Raw genomic sequence first — 12,579 nt, 5'->3', positions numbered from 1 at the left:
ATGAGCCTCTCACCTACCAATATGTTATAAATAGTCCAGACTCTGAGAGATGGATGGAGGCCATGAAATTCGAGATGCAGCTTCCAATCTTATCTTATGTTTGAAAATAAATCTGTTAGAACTTTGCTTATAAATACAACTTTTCATTTCAGATTTGTAGCTAACACTTTCACGAGAATCTTTCATCATCTGAAATCAATTTCTTGTTTCATACCCGAGATATTCATATCCAGAAAAACAAGAAACCTAGTTTGAGTTGTAATCAATTTGTTTATTCTTGTACTTGTGTATTCATATCAACTTTGTGCCGGGTTGTGGCAAGCTTGATTTCAAAGTATAGCAAGGTAGCTAGAAGGCTAAGGAATAGCAGTGGGCTAGGTAGCAAGGTAGCTTGGGAAAGGGTTTCTTTCAGGTGCTATATTTGTAATCAAGGAAAAGACTGTAAGTTCTTTTATTAAAGTTGATATAATACATTCTCTATGCTAGTTGGCATGGGGACTTGGATGTAGGCCATAGACTAGGTGTAGGAGCCGAACCAAGTGAAAACTCTTGGTGTTTTGCATTGTTTAATTTCTTTATTACTGCATTTATATTTCAGTAATTTACTTTCTGCAGTATCAAAATAAAATATTGACTTTAGTTTATTCACCTGAAGGGGTAGAATGTTGGTGAGACTACGTAGCTATATGAATAGTTATGTGATAACTCAACACGAGAACAATACTAGAACATGACAGGTTAATAATACTATGACTACACAAGAAATCAGGAAGAAATGAAGACAAGGAAAATACAAAGAATCAAAAGATTAGAAGAAAGATTGAAGTATGTCTACAGGTCACTGAAAGAAGCTCATTAATATGTTCATGCCTCGGTGAAGAATAAATATTAAAGACTTTCAGGGTTTCAGAAATGATAAAGATTCAGTGTATAAGTGCTACCAGAAGATTTCAGTGTATTGGCATTGATTGAAGATAGACAGTGTTCGAAGCATAGGAATCTGAAGAATTGAAGACATGGTATAGACATAGGTTAAAGAAGACAGCTGCAGTCTTGAAGTTATACTCACTGACATGAGTTCATTTATATGTTCAAAGCGTCGGTGAAGAACATTGAAGAAGTATTCAAGATTGTTGTAGTAATGAGGATGTTGTCTAAAGTACCAGAAAGGATCCCAGTGAAAGTACATTAGTTTATTGACAGTCAGTGTTTGAAGCGATAAAGTTATTGCAGGCTTAACAATGTAATCAAGGCTATAATACGAAGACCTGAATCGGGGTTAGTCGTCTGTGAACCAGACCAGTTGCACTAGGCGTCAACAGCTCATGAAAGGAATCTGGGTATTATTTTCAGAAGAATTGTTAAGTTGAGGAACGTTCTTGGATTGAACGTTGATCTGTTAAAGTACGAGAAGAGGTGCGCGGGGTATACATCTAAGCGGCTCGAGGGATTGGCGAAACTTAAAGTTTAATTGTTAAATTAAATAAATTTATTTAATGGACTTTAATATAATTTATTTAATAAACTTAAAATTATTTATTTTATAAACTTTAAATAAGTTTATTTTATAAATCTAAATTAGTTTATTTATATAAGTTATATTTAAGTTTATTTTATAAATTAATTTAGTTACAATTTAAACTTAAATAAAAAGAAAAAGAAAAAAAAAGAGAAAAAGAAAATACAAAAAGAAAAGAAAAAGAATAAACAAAAAAAAGAAAAAAAAGGAAAACAAAAGTAACAAAACAAACCTTGCAACCATTTAAGGTCGCAGGTTGTTTGTTAATAAGGTAAATAAACCAGGCAACCAAACTAGTTAGTCGCAGGGTAGTTGGTGTGTTATTAGTCGCAGGTTAACTCCACCTCCTGAGTCACAGGTTGCAAATACTAGTTGCAGGTTGCAAAAGAATATTCCTGATCTCAGCTCTCTCCTCAGCCACACATTATTGATAAAAAGTCTATACAACAACAGAAGGATTCAACAATTGTATTGTTCTGTTCATCTTCTTCTCTCCCAAAAGAGCTAAAGATTGCAACAAAGAAATTACAGAGAAGCTCAAGCTTTTTGTTTATCCGTTTAACTTCTCACCGGAGTAACGTTATAATGCCCGGTTTAACTCTTGTATATTCCTAGGGGCATTATATACGTTACCCGGTAATTAAATCCTAGTACAAACAAAAGCTAGATCATTGTATAGGATTTGATTTGTAAATCTTTGTAGAAGCTAGGAACTTTGTTGTTCTTAGATTGTAGCCGGTTAATTTATTTACCGGAGTGTATCAACACCCCTCGAGAACTTATATACGAATATATAATTCCTCGAATATCTTGTATTCCTCGTTTTATTGTTCTAAACACTATTCACTTCAAGAACACGAAACCATTAACCGAGCACTAAATTTTATATCCGCAAAAGATTCGAAAGAATTTTTTAGTGTAGTGATTATCGTATTAAACCCCCCCCCCCTTTACGATAATTCGGGACCTAACATAAAACCTATAGGGTGCAAGTGGATTTTCAAGAAGAAAACCGACATGGATGGTAAAGTATAGACCTATAAGGCGCGACTAGTGGCAAAAGGTTTCAAACAATTTTTTCTTAGATAAACATTTACGTTTTATTTAATTATTAAGAAAATTCGAAATTTTTGAAAATTAGATTTTACGTAAATATTTATTTTTGATTAATTTGTTTTTTAAGAAAATTAAAAATTTTGGAAATTTAATTTTTTCTTAAATATTAAAAATAAGGGTACTCAATTATTGGTAGAATCAAAATTCCTCCGAGCTTTTAAAAACAATTTTAATCTTTTGAAGAAATATTCCAATGAAAATAATTTCAAGACCTACAAACGAAAATTGTGGAGCATCCTCAAAGGCTTACTCCATAGGATACCACTGGATTTTCAGATGCGGGAAATGAATGTAAGAGTTACTGATAGTTGATACAGAGGAAGCTCAGGTAGAAGTACTTAAGGGACTGGACGCCAGGGCAGTGTTTCACATGTCAAGGAAGTTTAGTCGAATCAGATTCATAAGGAGTACTTATGCTATATCCAAAGATCAAGCCTATCTATTTCGAAGCAGAGATTTTTACAGATTCAGTTCAAGGGGTGATTGCAAGACTGAGATTGGGACATAAACAAGATTTGATAGCTACAGTTTTGACAAGATATATGTGTCAAGTAACTATCAGGGGTTTTGTTACAACAGAACAAAAAGCTTGAAAAACAAGGATTAGTAGGGATTCAGTTGAAGAGTTAAGAAAAAGGTGGAATGTTGTCTTAGGGAAATAGCCAGTCAAAACTTATAGTGTATTGGGAAAGAGTTGGGATGGATCAGATTACAAGAATCATGAATATCTTGCTTTCATAGCAATCTCTGAAGATGGTCCAACTCACATATCTCGGGTTTCAATTTCTTGAACCACTACAATATTTTGCTCTCAATATTCAATGCATGATAACATCTTAGTGTTTAAATGTTTAACATTCGCACAAGCATGATAACATGACACATAGATAATGCTGAACTAGTTCACTAAAATATTTTTCTGGTAACTAGGATTGATGTTTAACTTGTGCATGTTACTTTAGATGATCTTAAATATGTGTTTGAATATTTGTTGATCATGATTCATTGCTTTATTGAGATATATGTTTTCCAGCATATAAGACATTTGTTCATGCTTACTCTCTGTATCCTATTACATTATGATTTATTCATTTGAACTGAATTGTTTGTTAGATGTATTAGTTTATAATTGGATTGAGATAGCTAGATGAGATACATCAACAAGATTGGACTAGATAGAATTAGTAATTTATTTGTTAATTCTATTTATTCCATATCATGCCTGTCTTGCTTAATTCTTATGCGTAATTGTTATTCCCAAGGAACTAACAATGAGATTTACAGAAGGGGGTTGAATGTAAATCTCAAAACTTTTTCAAGTTTTGAGCAGTTTCAAAAGCTAAGTGTATGATGAACAGATGTGTGTGAATTGCTTTGAGCAGGTGCATACAGATGTATATTCAAGACACAAATGTAAAGAACACAAAGGCCGTAAAAACTTTTCTGGTGGATTTGTTGTTCCACCAGAGATGTGTATTTCAGAAAATCTGTGATACAAAGAATTGTTCACAACTGCTTCCTAGTACAAACTAGATGATTTTTTCTCTATGTTTTTCTAAACAGCTCTGGAAAATGCACATCTAATTACTAGCTGCAACTTGGTTTATATATCACCAAGTTTACAAGTGAAGACAAAAATAAAATACAATCATAAAATAGTTCTTCACATGTTTCTTCTTCATTTCTCTATTCAATGCAATCTAGGATAATCTGTGAATCTTTGAATACTACCTTGTTTGCACCAGAATGGAAATGCTGCTTTTTCTTGATTCCTCCAAGAGGCTACCACATTCCAATTGTCTCTGTCAACCCATGTGCCTCTATCAGCTTATGAATTGTCACTATCAACTGCTATGGAACTGAGCATCCATTGAAGCTTTCATCCGTTTATGGCTTTATCCGTTGATGCTTTAGTGACATCCGTTGATGCTTTAACAGTTGAAGCTTTATCCGTTGATGCACTCATCTGTTGATGGATGTTATCCGTTGATGCTTTAGAGACATCCGTTGAAGCTTTGTTTCTCATCCGTTGAAGGCCTTTAATCTATCAGTTGATACTACTTCATTTATACAAAATTACAAGGCATGAAATATTTACAATTAGCCCTCCTATTTGCATATCCACTAGTAGTCAACATGACTTATAATTTCTCACAACTTCTAAGAATTATAACTTAAATACATAGACTGAAATGTGCTACAATACTAAACTTATTTCTAAGTAAAGCTACTCCATCAACGGATAGCCAAAGTGGTCTTATCCGTTGAGGCTACAAACACTAGATTTCTACTTAAGTGTTTTGTTTAACTTATCATCAAACTAATACATATATTCCTAACAATCTCCCCCTATTTATGTCTACTAGAATTGTAGGCATAAATTCAGAGTTAAGTTGATGATAACAAAACACTTAACAAATATATGAGTTGAAATCAAGTAGAAATTCAAAAGTGCTGCAAAAGTGTATGTACTGAGATAGAATTGAAGATTTATAGTGTTTTCAAGGGTGCTCCTTTAGTCTGAGCAAATCATTTTCTTTTCCTTTGTTCCCTTATTTTCTTCCCTAGCCTCCTGTCATTTTCCTCTACTTGGAGTTGGAGTTGTCTGTAGAATTCAGCTTCATCTTCTTCACTGATATCCAACTTAGATTGCATGTCCTTGAGAGTTTCATTACTGGCAATTTTGAGCTGGTCTTCAATTCTGAAAAATCTTCTGACTCGGTTATTGTCTCTGAACTCCATCAACCAATGAGGTGATTTATGAATTGTAATTCCATGCTGAGTAATGTTCTAGGCAAGGAATTTGACTCCCACCAATTCTTTCTTATGCTGGCAATCTTGTTGAGAATCTCAGTCTTGGCAGTCCTGGTAAAGCCAGTATCCCTTTTGAAAGCTGAGTAGACTCTAATCAAGGTAGAATATCCCTCACTTAGAATTCTTTGAAGAGGCCAAGTCCTTTCCACACTTCCTTTATACTTGAACACTAACCTTTTGGGTAGATGTCCATAGGCATTTATTCCCCTTACTGATAAGTGGCATTTTATACCACTTAGAACGTCTTAAAATGGCTTAAATTGGTGTCTTGAAATCAAGTATTTTGTGTATTTGATGCATTTTTCTAGTGTTTATGCATTTCAGGGTATTAGTTGCATTTCGGGGGAGGAATCATCAAGAATAAGCCTTGGCATGTGTTCACCATTGCGAGAGGAAAGAAACGGGCAGATTACGGCGAAGAAACGGAGCAAAATCATATTTTTTCCAGTAGAGGTTTGAGCGCCCGCTGAGCATTGCTGAGCGGCCGCGCAGGGTCGGGAAAAAAGATATATTATTTCAGGACTTCTACTTCTGTTTGGTTTCCACTTCTATGTAATCTGAGTTTTATGGGACTATTATATAAGTAGATTTGAGACGTTTTCACAAGTGTGGATTGAAGAAGATCGTGTTTTTACGCAAGGAGCGAAGGAGATAAGGAGGAAGACCGATTTAGCACACCGCGACGAAGAGGAAGCATATTTTCTTGTGATTCTTGTTTCGTTGTAACGTTGGATGCTAGTTTTCTTGCTTTGAACTTATTTACTCTTGTGACGTACTCTGTTTTAATATAATTAGTTTAGTTATTATTTTCTTGTGTTTGTTTATCATGATTTCATATGAACCCATGATGACGATAAGTGCTATTATGGGCTAATCGTGATCATGGGGTTACAACGGATTTATTATGGAATTCTTTAGTAATTGTTTAATGCTTTAGTGTGTGATGATTGTATGATATCTAGTATTGGTTGTGCGTATTCGTCTTATGTGCGTCGCGAACATATAAGATAGGGTGTTAATCTCTTGTGAAGCGACGGTGGATCTCGAGATTTAGAACTTTCCATGCTAGCATAGGTTCATGTACGTTGTGCATGATTAGTGGGTAACTCTAACAGTTTTATTTGCCCTATGTAATCAAAAGGAATAACTTGTGCTTAAATCGTTGTGTTGTCAATTTCTGTAGACATATAGGGACTCAACATAATTGATGACTATTCAACTTCTATCTTAATTGTGGATGTTTGGTAGAATGGTATTAGTACAATGAAAGTTGGCTTTTATCAGTTTTGTGTTATTCGATTAATATCATCACTGTCACATGCTAAAGGTAATAACAATGGCTATTGAAGGAAGTAATAATGAAGTTGTGATCTCATGAGTGTTTTATTATTGATAATTTGAAGTGTTAAGTAAGTGATTAATTAAGTAGTTAATTGTAGTTAATATTTAATCAACAATCTTAAGTGTTAGTGTCTTAACATTGAGAAGTAATCATACATTGGTGAGTGAGTTTAATTAGACAATAATTTAGTCTGAGTCTCTGTGGGAACGAACTAGAAAGTATTCTATATTACTTGCGAACGCGTATACTTGCGTGAATATTAGTGCGTGATTTCGCCCTAACAAGTTTTTGGCGCCGCTGCCGGGGACTCGGCGTATTTGTTTAGTTTATGTACTTACCATCATTGGTCATTAGGACTCAGTGATTAGGACGTAGTAGTTAATTATTATTTCCGGTTGTGTTTCAGGTACTTTAGCAAGCGTTTATGAAAACTTGTTCTCGTGCTCGCAAGAGGACTTTAGATACAGCTGAGGAGACAGACGAAGTTCTTGATATTCCGGAGAAGTTAGATTTTGAGGATTCGGATTCAGGAACTGAGCGGAAAGAACCAGTAAACATGGGAGATCGTATTGTTCAAGCTGATCCAGCTCTTATGGATTTTTCTCGGCCTAAAATTGATGACACTCAGTCAAGCATCCTTCATCCGGCTATTCAAGCTAACACCTTTGAAATCAAGCCGAGCACTATTCAGATGGTGCAGAATTCTGTTTCTTTTGGAGGAGCGGCAACTGAAGACCCCAATATGCACATAAGGAATTTTGTCGAGATCTGCAGCACTTTTAAGTATAATGGCGTGACTGATGAGGCTATCAAGTTGAGGCTTTTCCCATTCTCACTGAGGGACAAGGCTAAAGACTGGTTACATTCTGAACCAGCTGGGTCCATCACTACGTGGCAAGATCTTGCGCAAAAGTTTCTGGTGAAGTTTTATCCGATGGCAAAGACTGCTGCTATGAGGAGTGCTCTTACTCAGTTTACGCAGCAACCTACAGAATCTATGTGCGAGGCTTGGGAACGCTACAAGGAAATGTTGAGAAAATGTCCACATCATGGAATGCCGGATTGGATGGTGATAACTGGTTTCTATAATGGTCTGAGGGCCCAATCTCGGCCCATGCTCGATGCAGCAGCTGGAGGCGCCTTATGGGCTAAAAGCTATACTGAGGCGTATAATCTTATAGAGACGATGGCTGCAAATGAGCATCAAAACCCAACTCAGAGGATGACGTCAGGCAAGGTAGCAGGTATTTTGGAAGTTGATGCAGCCACCGCTATTGCAGCCCAGCTCCAAGCGCTATCAATGAAGGTTGATTCTCTGGCTACATATGGAGTTAATCAAATAGCTATGGTTTGTGAGCTTTGTACAGGTTCTCATGCTACAAATCAGTGTTCTCTTGTCAACGAATCTGTTCAGTATGTGAATAATTATCAGCGACAATAGCAGCCTGTGCCATCGACCTATCATCCTAACAATAGAAATCATCCAAATTTCAGCTGGGGGAATAATCAGAATGCTATTCAGCCACCATATCAGCAAGGAGTGAGTAAACAGTTTAACCCACCTGGATTCCAGCAACCACAGCAGTATGCTACAAGGCAATCATATCCTCAACAGGGAAGTACAGCTGCACCTACTAGTGCTGATTTTGAGGAACTTAAGCTGTCATGCAAGAGTCAGGCGGTTTCTATCAAGACCTTGGAAAATCAAATCGGTCAATTAGCCAATGCAGTGCTCAATCGTCAACCTGGCACTCTTCCCAGTGACACGGAAGTACCAGGCAGGAAGGAAGCTAAAGAGCAAGTCAAGGCTATTACTTAAGGTCTGGAAAAGTTGCTGATGCTGAAAAGGCAAAAGAAGGAGAAGCTGAAATTAGAGATGAAGAATCTAAGAAAAAGGAGAAAGCGGCGGAACCAAGGAAGACTACTGTTGAACACACTCTGCCTGAGGCTAATACAGGGGAGAAACAGCTCTATCCTCCACCACCTTTTCCTAAAAGATTGCAGCAACAAAAGCTGGATAGACAGTTCGGGAAGTTTCTGGAGGTGTTCAAGAAACTTCACATCAATATACCTTTCGCTGAGGCTCTGGAGCAAATGCCTAGTTATGCGAAGTTTATGAAGAGTATTCTTTCAAGGAAGGTGAAACTGGATGACCTTGACACTGTTGCTCTCACGGAAGAATGCAGCGCTGTTCTGCAGTAAAAGTTACCACCAAAACTGAAAGATCCAGGAAGCTTCACCATTCCTTGCACCATTGGCAATCTGACCTTTGACAAGTTCCTTTGTGATTTGGGAGCAAGCATTAATCTGATACCGTTGTCGATCTTTAAAAAGCTGGATCTGCCTGATCCAAAACCCACATACATGTCTCTACAATTGGCTGATCGTTCCATTACTTACCCAAGGGGCATAGTGGAGGATGTGCTCGTCAAGGTGGATAAGCTCTTCTTCCCTGCAGATTTTGTTATTCTAGATTTTGAGGAAGATAAGAAGATTCCCATAATCTTGGGAAGACCTTTCTTGGCTACTGGCCGTACCTTGATAGATGTACAAAAATGTGAACTTACTATGTGGGTACAAGAGCAGGATGTGACCTTCAACGTATTCAAGGCAATGAAATTCCCTACAGAAGATGAGGAGTGCTTAAAAGTAGATGTGATTGATTCTGCGATTACTTCGGAACTCGATCCCATGCTAATGTCTGATGCATTGGAAAAGGCCTTAGTGGGGGATTTTGACAGCGATGATGAAGATGGCAACGAGCAATTACAATATCTGAACGCTTCTCCCTGGAAGCGAAAGCTGGACATGCCGTTTGAATCTCTTGGTACTTCTGACCTTAAGAATACTGAAGGAAAGCTCAAACCATCAATAGAGGAAGCACCTACCTTGGAGCTCAAGCCATTACCTGAACACTTGAGGTATGCTTTTTTAGGTGATTCATCTACGTTACCTGTTATTATTTCATCTGACCTTTCAGGTAGTGAGGAAGACAAGCTCTTAAGGATTTTGAGAGAATTCAAATCGGCTATTGGATGGACCATAGCAGACATCAAGGGGATAAGTCCTTCATATTGTATGCATAAAATTCTGCTAGAGGAAGGTAGTAAGCCAACTGTGGAACAACAGCGAAGACTGAATCCCATCATGAAGGAGGTGGTGAAGAAAGAAATTCTGAAATGGCTGGATGCAGGCATCATTTATCCTATTTCTGACAGCTCGTGGGTGAGCCCCGTACAATGTGTACCTAAGAAATGAGGTATCACTGTGGTCACAAATGAAAAGAATGAGCTCATCCCCACTCGAACAGTTACAGGATGGAGAGTATGCATGGATTATAGAAAATTGAACAAAGCCACAAGGAAGGATCACTTCCCTCTTCCATTTATTGATCAGATGCTTGACAGGTTGGTGGGTCATGAGTATTTTTGTCTTCTGGATGGTTATTCAGGGTATAATCAGATTTGTATTGCACCAGAGGATCAGGAAAAGACTACCTTCACTTGTCCATTTGGCACGTTTGCTTTTCGCAGAGTTTCATTTGGGTTATGTGGCGCCCCGGCCACTTTTCAGAGATGTATGATGGCTATATTCTCTGACATGATTGGAAATAATGTCGAAGTGTTCATGGACGACTTCTCCGTCTTTGGACATTCATATGATGAATGTTTGAATAATCTGCACGCCGTACTCAAAAGGTGTGTGGAAACTAATTTGGTGCTCAATTGGGAGAAATGTCATTTTATGGTGCGTGAAGGCATTATTCTTGGGCATAAGGTCTCTAACAAGGGTCTGGAGGTGGACAAGGCCAAGGTGGGAGTCATTGAAAATCTTCCCCCACCTAATTCTGTGAAAGGAATCCGTAGTTTTCTTGGTCATGCAGGTTTTTATCGGCGATTCATCAAGGACTTTTCAAAGATATCTAAGCCGTTGTGCAATTTGCTTGAGAAAGATGTGCTTTTCAAATTTGATGATGAATGTTTGGCAGCATTCGAGACTCTCAAGAAGAGTTTGATCACTGCACCAGTTATTACAGCACCAGATTGGACAGAACCGTTTGAGATGATGTGTGATGCGAGTGATTATGCGGTAGGTGCAGTTCTGGGACAGCGCAAGAAAAATCTCTTCCATGTGGTCTACTATGCGAGTAAGACTTTAAATGGGGCCCAATTGAACTACACCACTACTGAGAAGGAGCTTTTGGCTATAGTCTTTGGTTTCGAGAAATTTCGATCTTATCTACTTGGTACGAAAGTAACAGTATTCACTGATCATGCGGCTATTCGCTATCTGGTTTCCAAGAAGGATTCGAAGCCGAGACTCATTCGTTGGGTGCTTTTACTTCAGGAATTTGAGTTAGAGATCAAGGATAGAAAAGGTACTAAGAATCAAGTAGCTGACCATCTCTCTAGGTTGGAGAATCCCGATTCTACTTCACAAGATAGGACGTTAATCAATGAATCTTTTCCGGATGAGCAGTTGTTCGCAGTTCAGGAGGAAGAACCATGGTTTGTAGATATTGTAAACTATCTCGTCAGCAATGTAATGCCTCCTAATTTGACATTCGCTCAAAAGAAGAAGTTTCTGCATGAGGTGAAGTGGTATATGTGGGATGAACCATATTTGTTTAGACAGGGAGCTGACCAGATCATCAGGAGATGTATCCCGTTCTGTGAGACGGAGGGGATATTACGAGACTGCCATTCCACAGTTTATGGTGGACACTATGGTGGTGAGAAGACGGCAGCTCGTATTCTGCAAGCAGGTTTTTTTTTGCCTACTTTGTTCAAGGATGCTCATCAGTTTTTTTTAAGGTGTGATCGTTGCCAAAGAGTGGGAAATTTGACAAGGAAGGATGAGATGCCATTAAATGTGATGCTTGAAGTCGAGGTCTTTGATGTTTGGGGAATCGATTTCATGGGGCCTTTTATCTCGTCTTGCAATAATCAGTACATCTTGCTGGCAGTCGATTATGTCTCAAAATGGGTCGAAGTTAAAGCTTTACCGACAAATGATGCAAAGGCAGTGCTAAATTTTCTTCATAAGCAAATTTTCACAAGGTTTGGAACACCTCGGGTAATCATAAGTGATGAAGGATCGCATTTCTGCAACCGTAAGTTCACTTCTATGATGCAGCGTTATAATGTGAATCATCGAGTAGCTACTGCCTATCATCCGCAAACAAATGGTCAAGCGGAAGTGTCTAACAGAGAGATAAAGCGCATTCTAGAGAAGGTTGTTTGTCCGTCAAGGAAGGATTGGTCTTTAAAGCTCGATGAAGCTGTTTGGGCTTACAGAACAGCATACAAAACTCCACTTGGTATGTCCCCGTTTCAGTTGGTGTACGGTAAGGGATGTCATCTACCTGCGGAGCTTGAGCATAAGGCCTACTGGGCATTGAAGAAGTTGAACCTGGATTTAGATGCAGCTGGTAAGAAAAGAATGCTTCAGCTTAATGAACTTGATGAATTTCGACTTCAAGCGTACGAGAATAACAAAATGTATAAGGAAAAGGTGAAGAGGTGGCACGATAGGAAGCTACATCCTAAGTTATTTATGTCGGGGCAACAAGTTCTCTTATTCAACTCTCGGCTCCGACTTTTTCCAGGGAAGTTGAAATCGAGGTGGTCTGGGCCTTTTATTGTCAAAACTGTGTTTCCACATGGAGCGGTGGAAATTTTTGAGAATGATCCGGACCAAGCATTCAAGGTTAACGGTCAGCGTTTGAAGCACTACTATGGGGACATGGCAAACCGAGAAGTGGTTAGTGCCATTTTGTTGACTACTT

General features: G+C 38.0%; 1 non-coding gene across 1 annotated transcript; it reads right to left on the bottom strand.

The window, feature by feature from the left end:
* Positions 1-7,740: 7,740 nt before the first annotated feature.
* LOC141704245 (small nucleolar RNA R71) lies at positions 7,741-7,847 on the bottom strand. The gene has a single exon (XR_012567890.1). It is a non-coding gene; the product is annotated as a small nucleolar RNA R71 (small nucleolar RNA).
* Between the last annotated feature and the right edge of the window lie 4,732 nt (positions 7,848-12,579).

Source organism: Apium graveolens, unplaced genomic scaffold (assembly GCF_009905375.1).
Source record: "Apium graveolens cultivar Ventura unplaced genomic scaffold, ASM990537v1 ctg7616, whole genome shotgun sequence".
NCBI classification, from domain to species: domain Eukaryota; kingdom Viridiplantae; phylum Streptophyta; class Magnoliopsida; order Apiales; family Apiaceae; genus Apium; species Apium graveolens.
The sequence above is the reverse complement of the archived record's forward strand: the minus strand, read 5'-3'. Positions and strand labels throughout refer to the sequence as shown.